General features: G+C 39.8%; 1 protein-coding gene across 4 annotated transcripts in view; it reads left to right on the top strand.

Annotated features, from left to right (window-relative positions):
- The window catches only part of SMPD3 (sphingomyelin phosphodiesterase 3), a 248,517-nt gene that overhangs the window by 182,610 nt on the left and 51,223 nt on the right, over nucleotides 1–14,684 (top strand). The window lies entirely within an intron of this gene.

Raw genomic sequence — 14,684 nt, 5'->3', positions numbered from 1 at the left:
AATTCTTATGAGACTGGCTGTATATCTCACCGGAAACTACAAAGCACACCCCTTCTCATTTTGGATTTGACCAAGAACCAAAACTGTAAGGCTAGACTCAGATCCAGGGTTTCTAATCCAAACGTATCCAAAAATCCCCAGGAATATTAGATTTTAGGTTCTGGCCTTTGACATAGTGTGAGGAGTTTTCCCAGGGTGCAACCTGGACTGTGGGTCTGCTGAGTCATCCTGTCCCACCAACCTGGGCTCCCTCTTACACTGTGATGCTATTGGAAAGCTAAAAGCCTCTGGCAGGTAGTGCACTTATGCAGACATCCACAGGCAGGGACACACCCAACTGAGTTGCACGAATGCTTCTCCTAGCCGCTCATGAACCAACAATAGAGAGGCTCCAGCAAATTCCCTCCAGCTCCCCAGCCTTGCACCCCTGAACTGTACTATCTTGCCCTGGACAGAAGCCTGACCAGTGTAAGTTCATTACCCAGTCTGCCCCTTCCTCGATGTGGAGAGGACACACAGTAGCCTTTGTAAACTGAGCTGAGATTTCCCAAACACTTCATCCAAAACATACTGTTTTAGGTAAAATATAAAACAAAGGTATAAACTACAGAAATATAGATTTTAAGTGATTATAAATAGTAAGTATAGAGCTCAAGGTTGGTTATCTAAGAAATAAAAGTAAATTTGCTATCTGAGTTCTAGAATCTAAACAGGATTTGAATCGAGCAGTGTCTCACCCTGACAGTATAAACAGGCCACAGATCTTCAGTACTCAGGCTGGAACTCTCCTCCAGCCCAGGACCACCCTCCCCAGTTCAAAGTCTTTGTCCTCCAGACATGTTTCCAGATGTTGAGTTGTGGGGAGAGTGAGGCCAAGTCATAATGTCACTTCCCCTCTTGATAGTTTCTTCCAGCTTGCTGGAAAGATATATGCTTGTGACATGGAGATCCACCCCCATTGGTCAAGCAGCCTCCATAGTCTACATGATGTCTCTGAGAAGTCTTCTGGGATGGTTGGGAGTGTGGATTCCCTTTAACAGACCATGAGCACATCTGGCTACTCCATTGTTGTACCTGAAAGGCTGGTTGTGGGTGTTCCCAACCTCAAACATATTTCAGTAACACACATAGCGCAAAACTTCATTACTTCGCATACAATGATAGCACATACAATCTAACAGGATATTAAAGTTCAACAGATCAAGAATTTTAAAATGATACCTCACAAGGCATACCTTGTACAAAACATCATCATTATGTGTCAGTGGTGAATATGGGGGTTCCAGGGTGCTGCTTTAAGGTACAGAGTGCCACACATACCTCCAGTTTAAGAATTTTCTCCAATAATTTAAGTCCAAGGTTTCATTTACAAACAATAAAATGTTTCAAGTGCTCAAAGCAGATACATTTTTCTTGCAGAAGTGCACTTTAGATTGTTCAAAATCCATTGTTGTAGTAGTCATTAAGAATAAGAGACTGAAAGTACAGCTTAATAAGGTTCAACGCAAGTAATGAACAATGGGAGCTCCTGTAATTTTTTCTGTAAGGTCTATAGGTGAATGGATAGCTGATAGAATGTTTTGGTAAACCCTAATAACAATCAAATCAGAACCTTTAAATATGGGAATTAGAAGACAAGCAAACATACACATACATACGGTATATAATTTGTAATCATTTACGATTCCTAATATATATTACATATTACAGAACCAAAATCCGAGGTCTGTACACCGTGAGCTAATGAGGTTCACATTTTGGACCTGAATTTTGTAGCCTGAGGTATGTTTATCAATAAAAAAAGAACTAAAGTTTGTTCTGTCATCATTCAGAGCTGCATACATAAAACAAGTATAAACTCTCTACAATATGGAAACTACTCAGGTCACAATGATTCCACTTCAATTTGTGCATATATTAAGGATTAAGAGATTGTTTTTAATCTGCTTTCAGCTGCCCATTGCTGCGTCATTGATTTGTTACCCTGCTAGGAAGTCAGCAGTGTTTCCATTCCCCTTGCAGAAAATTAAGCCTCTTTTCCAGATACCATTGGGATAATAGACTTAATTATTGATTCAAGTTCTTAAAGTCACAGTTTAGCAGGGGATGAGGGACCAATTTATTATAAAGACTCCAGAAGGGCCAAGATCACTTAAATTGGTACACATCTCAGACCCAGCTTGAAAACAATATTTGTTTCATGCCTGTGTGATTCTGACATATTGTATTTTATTCCCCAAATGTTTTTATTCTGAATTAAGTGTACTCTGTATTATGAAATGCTTTTCAGTTTGAATTGTACATTAATGGTTACTGGTCATTTCTTTCATGAGAAGATGCAGGATGATCTATATAGTTTAGCTTTGACACAACTTATTTAGTAAAAAAAAAATTTTTAACACTTCACAAACAGCAGAGTTTATGTATTACTGAAACGATAACCTACAACAAATGAGGGGCTTGGATATTATGGGCCTGAGCCAAAGACCACTGAAGTTAGCAGGAATCTCCACTGATTTCAGTGGGCTTTAGATAAGGGTTTATATGGGGATGTCTGCATCTGTACAGAACATATGGTCCTGCAGACATCTCTGCAGCTGGGAAGTGTATTTCCTGCAGGAAGCAAATACCATGCAATGGAACACACCCTGGAGGACAATTGGTGTTGTAAAGCTCTAGAGCTCTTATCACGGAGTGACATAATTCATTTTGTTGTGTTTGGAACAATAGTAATGAGATTTCATAGGACAGACAACTGTGTTTTTAATAAGAGCTTAACTAGACTACATGTGAGGAGAGGCCATTCTAGGTAGTTTTCAGCAGATATCTGTCCCTAAAAGTCATCCAAGTGCCAGTACATTAAACCAAGGGAGCACTAAGTTATATCATCACATCATCAGCATAAAATCTGTCTGATTGTAAAATACTGGTTTTTTGCCATACCTGAAAGTTGTCTTTTCAAATTAACTATTTTATAGAAAATATTGTGACCATGCTTAAGAGTAATACAGGAGAGCAGCATCTGAGCTTCTCCCTTGACCATGGGGGAGCCACATGGCCATGAGGTAATCAGCTGCCTATTTCCTTCAAGCTGGAACATGGTGTGTCTTACAAGAGTTATAACATGGAAAATGTCCCTGACATAATGCCAGGTGTCTGGCAGTCCTATTCTCCACTAATTTTACAGGCTTCATCATCTGGCTCTTCTTAGTCTTATCTCATTCTTCATTCTCAGCCTCCAAATGCTCCCTGGAACCCCTCTTCAACTTGCTGTCCCCCACATGCTTATTTTGCAAATATATTCCCAAGCAATCCTCATCTATCTTCTCACAAAGTACATTCTTTAGATCCTGTTTTGATTTTCCATAGTGATTTGGGAGCCCCTGATTGGAACTGGATGTCACTAGTTTCCAGATTAAGATTTTCATTTGCTAGTAGTTATTCCCACATTGCTTTGGACCATATCCAACCTAATCTGATTTAAATTAGGGGTTTATCTCAGCATCAGTCCATGTAGTCTTGTTGAGGAAGAGCCTAGCTGCTCCCCATTCTAATTTCAGGGATGGAGTTAAAATTATTCTTTATGCAGGCAGGCATATTGCAGGACTGTGTGATTAGATTCTGTCTGCTTCATGTGGAAAGGAGCACATGCTGCCATTTTAGGAAGAGGAAAGCTATGTCTTTCAAAAACAGAGTAGTACTTCAGAGTCTTCCTCTTACCTCTCCTGTACCACAGATTCAGCTCTCAAGATAAAAGAGGAATGACCTCCGTACTGTGGGGGAGAGGCTGGGGGAGGGGGGGGAAGAAGAGTTGATTGGGGTGAGTGTCATGGGGTTATGTATTTAATCATGTACAGTTTCCAGCCATCATGATGACAAACCCTTAAACCTTGCAGAATCTCAAAAAAAAAGCTAGCTTCCAAAATCAGAAGAATGTTCACAGGGGAATGGAGGGTGTGGGTGTGTGTCTTATTTTATTGGTATCATCTGTCCCCTGCTATAGAGCAAATGCAGCATGAAGCTAGATAAATTTAAATTAAATTCAAAACTGTTTGAAATTTGAGTGGCTTTTGCATTACAAAATGAGACTATTTCACCAAAAAATTCCCTACATTTCACACACTTGCATCTTTGAAATAAGCCCTTTTTCCAGTGAAGAGGGAGCTCTGTTATAAATTAGGATTACCCTGCCCCCGATTGTGAAGTTCTGGATTTTGAGGGGTTTGTGTAGACAAACAATATAGTTTATCTGGGGCTATAGATAGCTGAAGTATCAGTAGTAGTATCTGTAAAACACTCAGCTCTTACCTAGTGCTTTTCATCCATAGATCTCAAAGCACTTTACAAAGAAAGGTCTGTATCATTATCTCTATTTTGCAGAAGAAGAAATTGAAGCACAAAAAGCTGATGTGACATATTCAAAGTAACATAGTAGGTCAGTGGCAGAGCTAGGCCTAGAGAGAGAAAAATGGAATCCAGAGCCTTTTAATATTGGTTCAAACCTAGTCTTGACCAGTGGTGGCTGACTTGATGCCAGCTGACCGCTTTTCATAGGCCTGTGTAAAGGCGGATTTTATAGTCCATCACAGAAGCCACCATCATCCTTGGCACTTTGGCTGGCAATTTCATGAGCTAGACCATGGATTGGGCATGGAAGCTTGAACTAATTTCTCCTCCATAGAAGGTGATATCTCCAGGTCAAGATTAAGGCATTCTAATAGGCTTGGCAGAACTCAATTTCTATTATTTTTCAAATTTTGACAATTGGTACTGATTATTTTATTTTTCCTGATTTTTAATTATTTTTACAGTTGTGGGAAATGGAGGGGGTAGAATTGGGATTAGGGCTAGGGCAGCGCTGACAGCAGGGCTACAGGGGGTTGCCAGAACTGATAGCAGGGTTGCAGGGGGCTCCCTGTTGGGCAGCGGGGCTAAAGACACCTGGGCAGAATGTGCAGGGGAAACTGTAGTCCTGGGCCAGCAAAGCAGAAACCCTGGGCCAGGGATGCAAGGAGGAAAACAAGCTCTGGGCTGCAGGGGAGGCCACCCCACTGCTGAACAGTTCCTGCCCAAGGTGGGCTCCAACACTCTTGGCTGGTGAGTAAGTGAGCAGGGCCATGACAGCAGAGCTGCAAAGGGCTGATGACACTTGATCCCAGCAGGTGCAAGGTGTAGAGAAGGCTGCAGTCCTGGTGGGGCAGAGCAGACACCCCTGGCCAGGATTGCGAGGAGGAGGAGGAAGGGGGAGATGAGCCTCCAGTCACTGGGGATACCTCTCCACTTGAACGGCTCCGTCCCTGGGCAGGAGCCATTCAGCAGTGGGATGGCCTCCCCCACAGTTGAGGTTTGGCCTTCTCCTGATGTCCCTGGCTTGGGGTCTCTGCTCTGCCAAGACTGCAGCCTTCCACACACCTTGTGCCTGTAGGATTCCAGTGTCATTGGCCTGTGGCTGTGCAAGGAGCTGTCTGCAGCTCCATTGTCCTTCCCTCTCTCCCTCCCATAACTGCAGGGCTACAGAGGGTTCTCTCTACTGCTGCAGGGTCAGTAACACCCAATCACTGCATGCGCAAGGTGTTGCACCGAGTCACTGTTGGAATTACTGTTGGAATTTTTTTTTGTGATTTCAGTGTGTGAGCTGAAATCCATGTTTACTGACATCTCTCAATTTAAATAGAATCCTGCCAAGCCTATGTATTAGCAAGACAGTGAGGGGCTGTTGCTTCCTGTATGCTCCATGTTCTGTTGGTAAGTGGAGAACTTAAGTCTTCAGAACTGTCAATCCAGCACCTTGTTCCCTTGAACCTCTGGCAGTGTTCTCCATCTCAAACATGAGGGTCCCTTTGGTACATAATAAGAGAGATCTAGGAGAAAAAAATTCTACTCACATCTAAGAGACAATTTAGTAGGTAATGCATTAAATCAACTGGTCTCTGCTGCCACTGAAGACTAATGAGAAAAAGTTACCAAACACGCCGGAAAACCAATCCATTTTCATACTCTGACAACTTGGGCCCTGCAAGACTCTGCCTTGGATTTGGTGACATTGTGTTCTAGCACAGAGTTCCCCATTTGTTCCCTCGGGAAACAACCTCGGACTCTTTTGCAGATTTTACATCTACTGTCATAGCCTTTAATGTTGTTTCACTACAAAAAGGGGAGAGATATCTTTGCAAAGTATGACTGTCTCACATGGTTTTCTGTGCTCATGATGATGTCTGATAAGCCAGATTGCCTCCTGATTGGATGAAAGTAAATACAAGTGGGACCTTGTGAACGTCCATGGTAGTCATGAACTTTGCTTTAGCGTGAGTGCATTCACACACACACACACACACAAGAACACACATTTTTTTGTCCTACACTCAGCTGAAGAGTAACTTAGTATCATAAATTTCATAGAAAAGAGAATGTGTTATCTCCACTAGGTAAGGGGAAAAAATCAATCCATTTTTATTCTGAACAAACAGTGCACTGTATTTGTCAGAAGGTGAGGTCTTACCCGCAACCTCTTTTAAGCATGGACTTTGTCTTATCCACTTGTTCTACCCAAGAGTGTATGCCATAAAATTTGTCCACTTCCCTGCCACTGAAACGCCAATGCTCTTCCAAGCTGGGTTCTGATATTTGATATTTTTTATGTCTGCATTGTGATATCATTTTGTATCCTGTGACCTAAGTTTCTTTCCTACCACAGTACAAGTTGGGGATCTCAATAGGCTGTTAGCTCCCCATCTCACTATAATACATTCTGGCTAATATTAACACCCTGTCTCTCTCCTCTTCTGAACAAAGAATAGCACAGTGCTGTAATGAAGTGTCCTGGTATGTGGACATCTTTACTTACATGCAACATGCTACAGAATACAGCACGTCCTCAGTTACTATGTATTTGTGTCTATTTCACAGATGCTTACAAATACAATGTTACTGCATAGAACAGGAAAATGGCTTAAAATAAACAAGTTTATGTAATGGTTTAGATAAACTCAGAAACTTGTATATTTCTCTATTGATAGTGGCCTGTTCTTTATAAATCAAAGTTTTTGCTGATAGGACAAAGATAAGAATATATTTGTGAGTTCTCATCAGGGATCCTAGTCTTCCATGAAAAAAAAACAAACTTCTTCAATAAAAAAACATAAAAATCTGCATTTTTCCACAACTAAAATGAAATCTGACCGTGGGAGCCCTGCCACCCGGCCCTGAAGCATCAGTTTCCCATATTCCTGTGTGAGCACTGGTGGTATGGGGTTCTACTGTATATGTTTTTTTTTTTTTTTAAACCAAATGTAAAAATTAAAGATTCTCTGTAAAAACGCACATTTTGCATTTTTCCATGGCGAATAGATTTCTAGGATCCCTAGTTCTCATCGACATAAGATATTTCTACACTGTGACAGCGCCTGGATAAGCTAACTTGGGCTTGTGGGGCTTGGGCCACAGGGATAAAAATAGCAGTGTAGATATTCAGGCTCAGGCAGGAGCCCTGGCTCTGAGACCTATCTTCCTCATGGGGTTCATGGAGCCTGGGAACCAGCCCAAGCCTGACTGTCTACACTGCAATTTTATAACACCCCTGAACCCAAGTCAACTGACTCAGACAAACTGCAGCTGTCTTTTATTGAAGTGTAGATACATCCATAGTTTTTCTCATAGAGCAGTGTGTTCTATGGCATTTTGCCCTGCATTTGTATGGGAAAACTATGCCACCGCCTAATCTTAATTCAGAACTCTCCGAAGTGGAAGTTGCTTTGAAAAGGAGACTCCAGTTGTGTGCAATTTCAATCAAATAGGTAATGGAGCTTTCATCCACAGTGTCTACTAATAATTGTTTCGTAGTAGCAGCAGAAGCATGACATATAGAAAAGGAGTGTAGTTTCCTTGCAGATCAAGCACCATCTGATCCATAGAAATATAAGGTTGAAGGGACGTCAAGAGGTCACTAGTCCAGTCACCAGCCCCATGTTGAGGTAGGGCCAAGTAAACCTAGAGACCATCCCTGACCTGTGTTTGTCTAACCTGTACTTAAAATTCTCCAATGATAGAGATTCCACAAACTCCCTTGGAAGCCTATTCCAGTACTTAACTATCCTTATAGAGAGTTTTTCCTAACTCCTCCTAGCTTGGTGTCATCCACAAATTTAATAAGCATACTCTCCACTCCATTATCCAAGTCATTACTGAAAATGTTGAATTTTACTGGACCCAGGACTGACCCCGGCAGGATCCCACTAGATATATCCTCCCACTTTTACAGGGAACTATTTATAACTACTCTGAGTATGGTCTTTCAACCAGTTTTGTACCCACCTTATAGAAATTTAATCTAGACCACATTTCCCTAGTTTGCTTATGAGAATGTCATGTGTGACTGTGTGAAAAGTCTGTGAAAAGACCCCGGCAGGATCCCACTAGATATATCCCATCTACTGCTTTCCCCCCATCCAGTAGGACAGTAATCCTGTCAAAGAAGGAAATTCGGTTGGTTTGGCATGTTTTTTCTTGACAAATCCATCTTGCCTGTTATTAATTACCCTGTTATCTTCTAGGTATTTACAAATTGATACTGTTCCAGTATCTTTCCAGATATTGAAGTTAGGCTGACTGGTCTATAATTCTCATTGTTCCCGTTTTTAAAGAGAGGTACTATATTTGTCCTTCTCCAGTCCTCTGGGACCTCACCTGTCCTCCATGATCTCTCAAAGACAATCGCTAATATTTTCGAGATTGTTTCAGCTAGTTCCTTAAATACTCCTGGGTGAATTTCGTCAGGTTCTGTGACTTGAATACATGTAACTTATCTAAATATTCTTTAGCCTGTTGTTTTCCTATTCTGGCTTGTGTTCCTTCACCCTTGTTAATATTAACTGTGTTAAGCATCTGGCCATAATTAACCTTTTTAGTGTCAAGTTAAACAAAATAGGTATTAAACATCTGAGCCTTCTTGATGTCATACATTATTACCTCTCGTTCCACACCAAATAGTGGACCTGCACTTCCCTTCTTCTTTCTCTTGCTCTGAATGTATTTATAGAACACCTTCTTACTGCCTTTTATGTGCTTTGTTAGGTGTAACTAATTGTGTCCCTTTTTGATTTTGTCCCAACATGCTTTTGCTATTCTTCTGTATTCACCTTTAGCCATGTTCCCACTTTCTGTAGGATTCTTTTTGATTTTCAAGTCATTAAAGAACTACTGATGGGACCATATTGGCTTTATGCTATTTTTCCTATCTTTTCTTTGCATTGAGATAGTTGGCTATTGTGTTTTTGTGGTGTTGTCTCTTTGAGGACTTGCCAGCTCTCCTATATTCCTTTTTTCCCTCAGACTTTCTTCCCATGGGACCTTACCTACCAGTTCTCTGAGTTTGTTAAAGTCTGCTTTTGTGAACTCCATTGTCCTTACCTTGTTGTTCTCACTCTTTCCTTTCTTTAGAATTACATATCCTTTCATGTTCGCTTTCACCCAAATTGTCTTCTACCATCAGATTCACAACCACTTCTTCCCTGTTAGAAGCCAGTCTAAAATGGCTGGCCTCCTGGTTACTTCCCCCACCTGCTGAACCTAGAAGTTGTCCCCAGTACAGTGCAAGAACTAAATGGAGATTTTGTATTTTGCTGTATTACTTTTCCAACAGATATTTGGGTAGTTAAAGCTGATCTCTGTCTAGGGCCCTCCGATGACCTACGTGGATGTTGACTCCGTTTCCATTACTGGCAATCTTATCATGCAACCGAAGCTTTTGGTGACCATGTGATTGTTGACCCTGTAGCAGCATTTCTTGATAAACGTGTTGTGTAATTTGTTGGATTCCATCCTAATAATGCGTCTGTATCAAGAAAGCCGCTAAAACCGATCTAGTCCTGATGAATTGCTGGTTTCGGCTACAAATATGATCACCACTTCACAATTTGCCAGAATAAATACATATTTCCCAGACAAAAGCTATGTTTAAGTAGAGTTAAAGGTAAGAGTAAATATCCACAATTTAAGGTAAATTACAGGGATGTTGTAATTGTTCCAAAAATAAGCTTTATAGCCCCAGGAAGTTCACAGGTTAAACTTAAAGGAATTCCAAACATTTTAAGAGTATGTAAATGTAGAGTTAAGACATTCAGACAACCACTGAGAACAATGAGCGCAGCTGTGGTTTCAGTCCCATTGAGAACGATGGAAGATGGCTGCCATTTTGAAAGAAGGCAGTTATTTGTGGAATTCTCAGCAGGAAATTATTGTATCCTTCAGCCTCTCCTGAAAGAGAAACTTTCAGCTATGAAGAATAATGAGAAAAAGTGACCATATGTCCTAAAACAAAATATTCAAATGTAAACAATGCGCAAGATTACAGTGAGTTTTAAGTATATCAGAAGTTTGAAGGTGTTTTGTTACTGAGCCATTGGGGGAAAGAAAAAATAAAAAATAAAATAGAGTGAAACTGGTTGCTAAATTTCTTTATGAACCCATAGGAATTTCAATTCCTAAAGTAAGGAACAGATTTACTTGTAAATTCTCAGAAATTCATGCTGTACTCAGACTCTTCAGAGTAAGTGCTGTAGTTTTAGTGAGGATACACTATATTTTTCATACATTCAAAAGAAGAGTTTTAATCTCTACTTCAGGTGTACAGCACAACACATCCTTAATTATGGATTTACTACTAATATCTCCATCATAGATTATAGGATAGTCAATGACTCTGAATGCAGCTGATTCTATTCCAAGTGTGCTCTGAAATGCACTTTTTAGCATTTGTCACTCCCTGGAGGTTTCTTGTAGCTGATCAAAGAGGAGTTCCTTGAATCACCCTCTAGGGAGAGATTTTCTTTTTACGTTAGTGATTTAAATAGCTTTTACTTTGATAAAGTTTCTTCACTCTCCTTCACCAGCTCTTCCTGTTTCTTTCCAGACAGACTCCCTGTTTCAATAGCACATTCAACAAATACCTATGTTTTGTAGAACAGTAAGTGGTAATGTGATTACAGATACCATAAGTTACCATCATTTAGTTTTATTTGTATGATTGATTTGGAAACTTTCTTCCTGAAGTGTGGAACATTCATTAGGTGCTTGTACTTGTAATGGGTTATGGAAATTGTACTATCTTATTACCCTATGTTCTAAGTTCACAAGGTGTAGTTTGGATATTTATTCCAATGCATTTGAACCATTTGAAGTCTCTCTTTCCCACCTCCCAAGCCATCTAACTTCTTCCTTTCCACCTGACCTTATCTCCCATTTCCCAACAGCTCCCGTAACCCCAGTCCCTAGATCCCTTTTCTCAAGCAAAGAGCTTCCTCTCACCAACACCCAACAAGTTTCTTGACAACCAGCTCCCCCTTTTTGACGCTCAACATGCCCCTCCTTCAGTGACATCATATTTTATTATCATCTTTATTATGATAGTGCCAAAGGGCCAACCAAAAATGCATCTCCACTGTGCCAGGTGCTGTACAAACACATCATAGTAGATGGTCTCCACCCCAAATAGCTTACTATCTAAATAGACAAGGCAGACAAAAGATGGCAAAAGTTGTAGAAACCACAGGCAGAAAGAGCAGTGTGATGGCAGCAATTGTACTGTGGTTTTTGTTGCACTGTGGTGGGTTTTCTTAGGATGGAATCAGCTGAATGGAAGAAGGAGTGAAGAGGACAGGGCTGGGGAGAAGAGAGTAAGGAGGGGCAGGTGTGGAGTGAAGTTAAGATCAGTGGTCTCTGGAACTCGCAACATTCAGGAAAGCAGCCAACCCAGAGTAGGTGTTTAGATTTGCTGGTGCTCCAAGATGGATTTCAGCATTGGTAGGAAATCCATCTTGGATTTGGGACTGGGAAGGGATGGGAATGTATGTATAAAGGTAGCTAGCTTACTTATTTTGTGAACTGAATAAAAGATTATTTGGGGATCTGGGCTGAGGGCTGGGATGGTTCTTGAGTTTTTTTATAAATTTGTTACGCCCATACCTGCAGTTATCCTAATATGTATAAAAGGGGCATATACTGCCATGCATGGTTTTGTTTAAGCAACTTTTAAAAGCAGTTCCATTTAAGTCAGGTAGGTGACCTAAATATTTTCTACACACTCAACTTGTGTCATCATATAGTTTTAATGCAAAAAATATTTAGCGTCTGCTAGGCCTGGATGTGTCAGACACTGGTATATTTTGGGGGTTTGTTTGTTTTTAATACCATGTATCTCCACCCTGTTACAATTAATATCTTTAAGAAGGATATTTTTCCCTCTTTAGTGACAGGAAAGTCTGAATTACCGGCCCCATCCTTTCTCTTTTTGCGCTTGGGAGAAGTTAAAATGCCACAAGGATAGAGCATGGGTGGAGAGATTATGGAACATAGGTATATCCTTTCCACAGCCAGTAATTGCCAGTTAATGGTATTGATCATATCCAAATAGTTTCACTTTCCCCCTTCACTCCACTTTAAAACTCCTGCAAATCTTGCTAGTCCTATTCTCCCTTGCAGTTGTTTCAGCATCATATTTTCCCCCCAACTTCAATGTGAAATCAACTGCTGTGACATGAACTCAGAGCAGTAGTTGGTAGGATGGGTACCAAAGAGAGTTTTGAGCTAATCTCACTAACATTTTAACTTAAATGTAATTTATTTAAATTTAATGTGCTTAAATAATATAGTAATAATACATTAATTATGTTATGTTAATAATTTATCTCCTTTAGAAACTACAACAGATCCCTGAAGGCGAGAGAGACAGAAAGCTGCCAAAATAGTAAAATAACGATTTTTTCAGATCTTGTAGAACCTATCTAAACTAACCAAGAGAGACTACAGGCAGATAGTGTAGGAATAAAATATATCTTCTTTGGAAGCTACGCAGAGTCATTAGGCGTGGTCACCTAACCCATAGGATAGCAATGCAATGGAATCACCAGAAGAACTGGTGGACGTTTTTCCATTGCAGCTGTTTTTCAATAGAAAATTTAGTTTTGACTAAAAGAAATTTTTATGAAAAAAAGACTGCTTTCTGCAGAAAATTTAGACTTCTAATCAAAGAGCAGAACAACCAAAAAAATTTAACTGAAAATTTCCAGACAAAACTCAACAACTTAATTTGGACATGTTGAAATACTTTTTTAGACATTTCTGGTCAAAATGATGTGGTTCACCATTTGTAAATCAAAATATTTTGACTTGTTTCAACCTTAAATCAATTCCAGTATAGGAGAATTCTTTCCTGCAATATATTTTAAGTGCTTTTTCTAATCTAGTTTAGATATTCCAAGCAATAGGATTTCCACCACTTTTCTTGGAGATTATTCCAGTCTAATTGATCTATGAGGAAGATTTTTCCAGATATGCAATCTAAATTTTCTCTTCTGGTAGTTTCATCCCCTTATGCTTAATTATACCTCTCAATAATCCCTCTGCATTATTGGTTTTTACAGGAATTGTAGATGGCCATCATGTCACCCCTTAAATATAGCTTGGTGATGGAATGTGTATATAGCCCTTCACTCATGCCTCATAAGTGAATCCCTCCAACCCAGCAATCATTTTGTTATTCTTATCCTTGCCAATATGTTTGTACCATTCTGGTTCTTAGGTGCCCAAAGCAAATTCAGTATTGTATTCGATTTATGGTCTTGCCTCTTGACTGCGAGTTGAAAAGATAGGTTGTAACTTCAGCATCCTGCAAGATTTCTGAACCCAATCCTGAAAGTGAAGTCTTCAATTAAATATAAAAATAGCTTTGCCTAGTCACAGGAGCTGAGATAGCATCAGGAGAAGCAATTACTTGAAAAAGAGAAAAGGAGAAATTGAAGGGAGAAGATAGAACACATCTCTTAACAATAGGAATTAAGGTTTGTCTACTGGGAAGAAATTGCTCAGATATGCTGGTCAATTTCCCTGGCTTAGACATGTCCCTTAGAAAATGTTTTGCCATGGGAAATCGTTGAGGCACTTTTGATAGAAGTATTCATTAGGTGATTTGTTGAAAAAAATTGAGAGATTACTATAATGGAATATTCTTACTCCAATCACAGGGATAAACTAGATACTCCAGTTTTTTTCCTTTACTACGTGTGTTGTCTCTCAATATGTATCTGTCTCTGTTAGCTTTTATAGATAGATAGATAGATAGCTTTTATATATAGATATACAGACTCTCTCTCCCTCTCTCAATAGCTCTGTCTATAACACATAGTTCAAACTCATATTCTGTGTTCTTCTCGAGATTTCTCAGCATTCCCTTGCATTTGAGCCACGTTGACGGAATCTTATTGGGAGGATTTTCCTGTAGTGGTAACCTACTGTGCTATATATTATAAAGTCCTATTTATGTGTCATGCTCCTGTTCTTAATCTGGGATGCTTTATTTCCATGGAAAATAATAACACCATTGAGTCTACTTCTATATCAGAATGGAAAGCCCCTGTTTGAGTAGTTTGTTTGAGCAGCAGTGCTCCTAAACACAATTTTTGTCGTTAAGGAGAGAGTATTATTGCTGTAATCTCATACCACTATGCTTGTCAGCTTGAGCTAGTCTTACCTCACAGTATTAAGGTAACTGTCTGGAGTTTTGCCATGATGTTAGGCAAATTTATCATGGAGCTCTATCATTTGGAGGTAAATCTTCAAATTAACTCGTCACTATGACAGCTTGTGTTTTGTTACTCATTATAAAGACAAATTTAGAATCTGAATGGCAGCCA

This window comes from Chelonia mydas, chromosome 12 (assembly GCF_015237465.2).
Source record: "Chelonia mydas isolate rCheMyd1 chromosome 12, rCheMyd1.pri.v2, whole genome shotgun sequence".
NCBI classification, from domain to species: domain Eukaryota; kingdom Metazoa; phylum Chordata; order Testudines; family Cheloniidae; genus Chelonia; species Chelonia mydas.
This window is presented reverse-complemented; position numbering and strand designations above follow the sequence as displayed.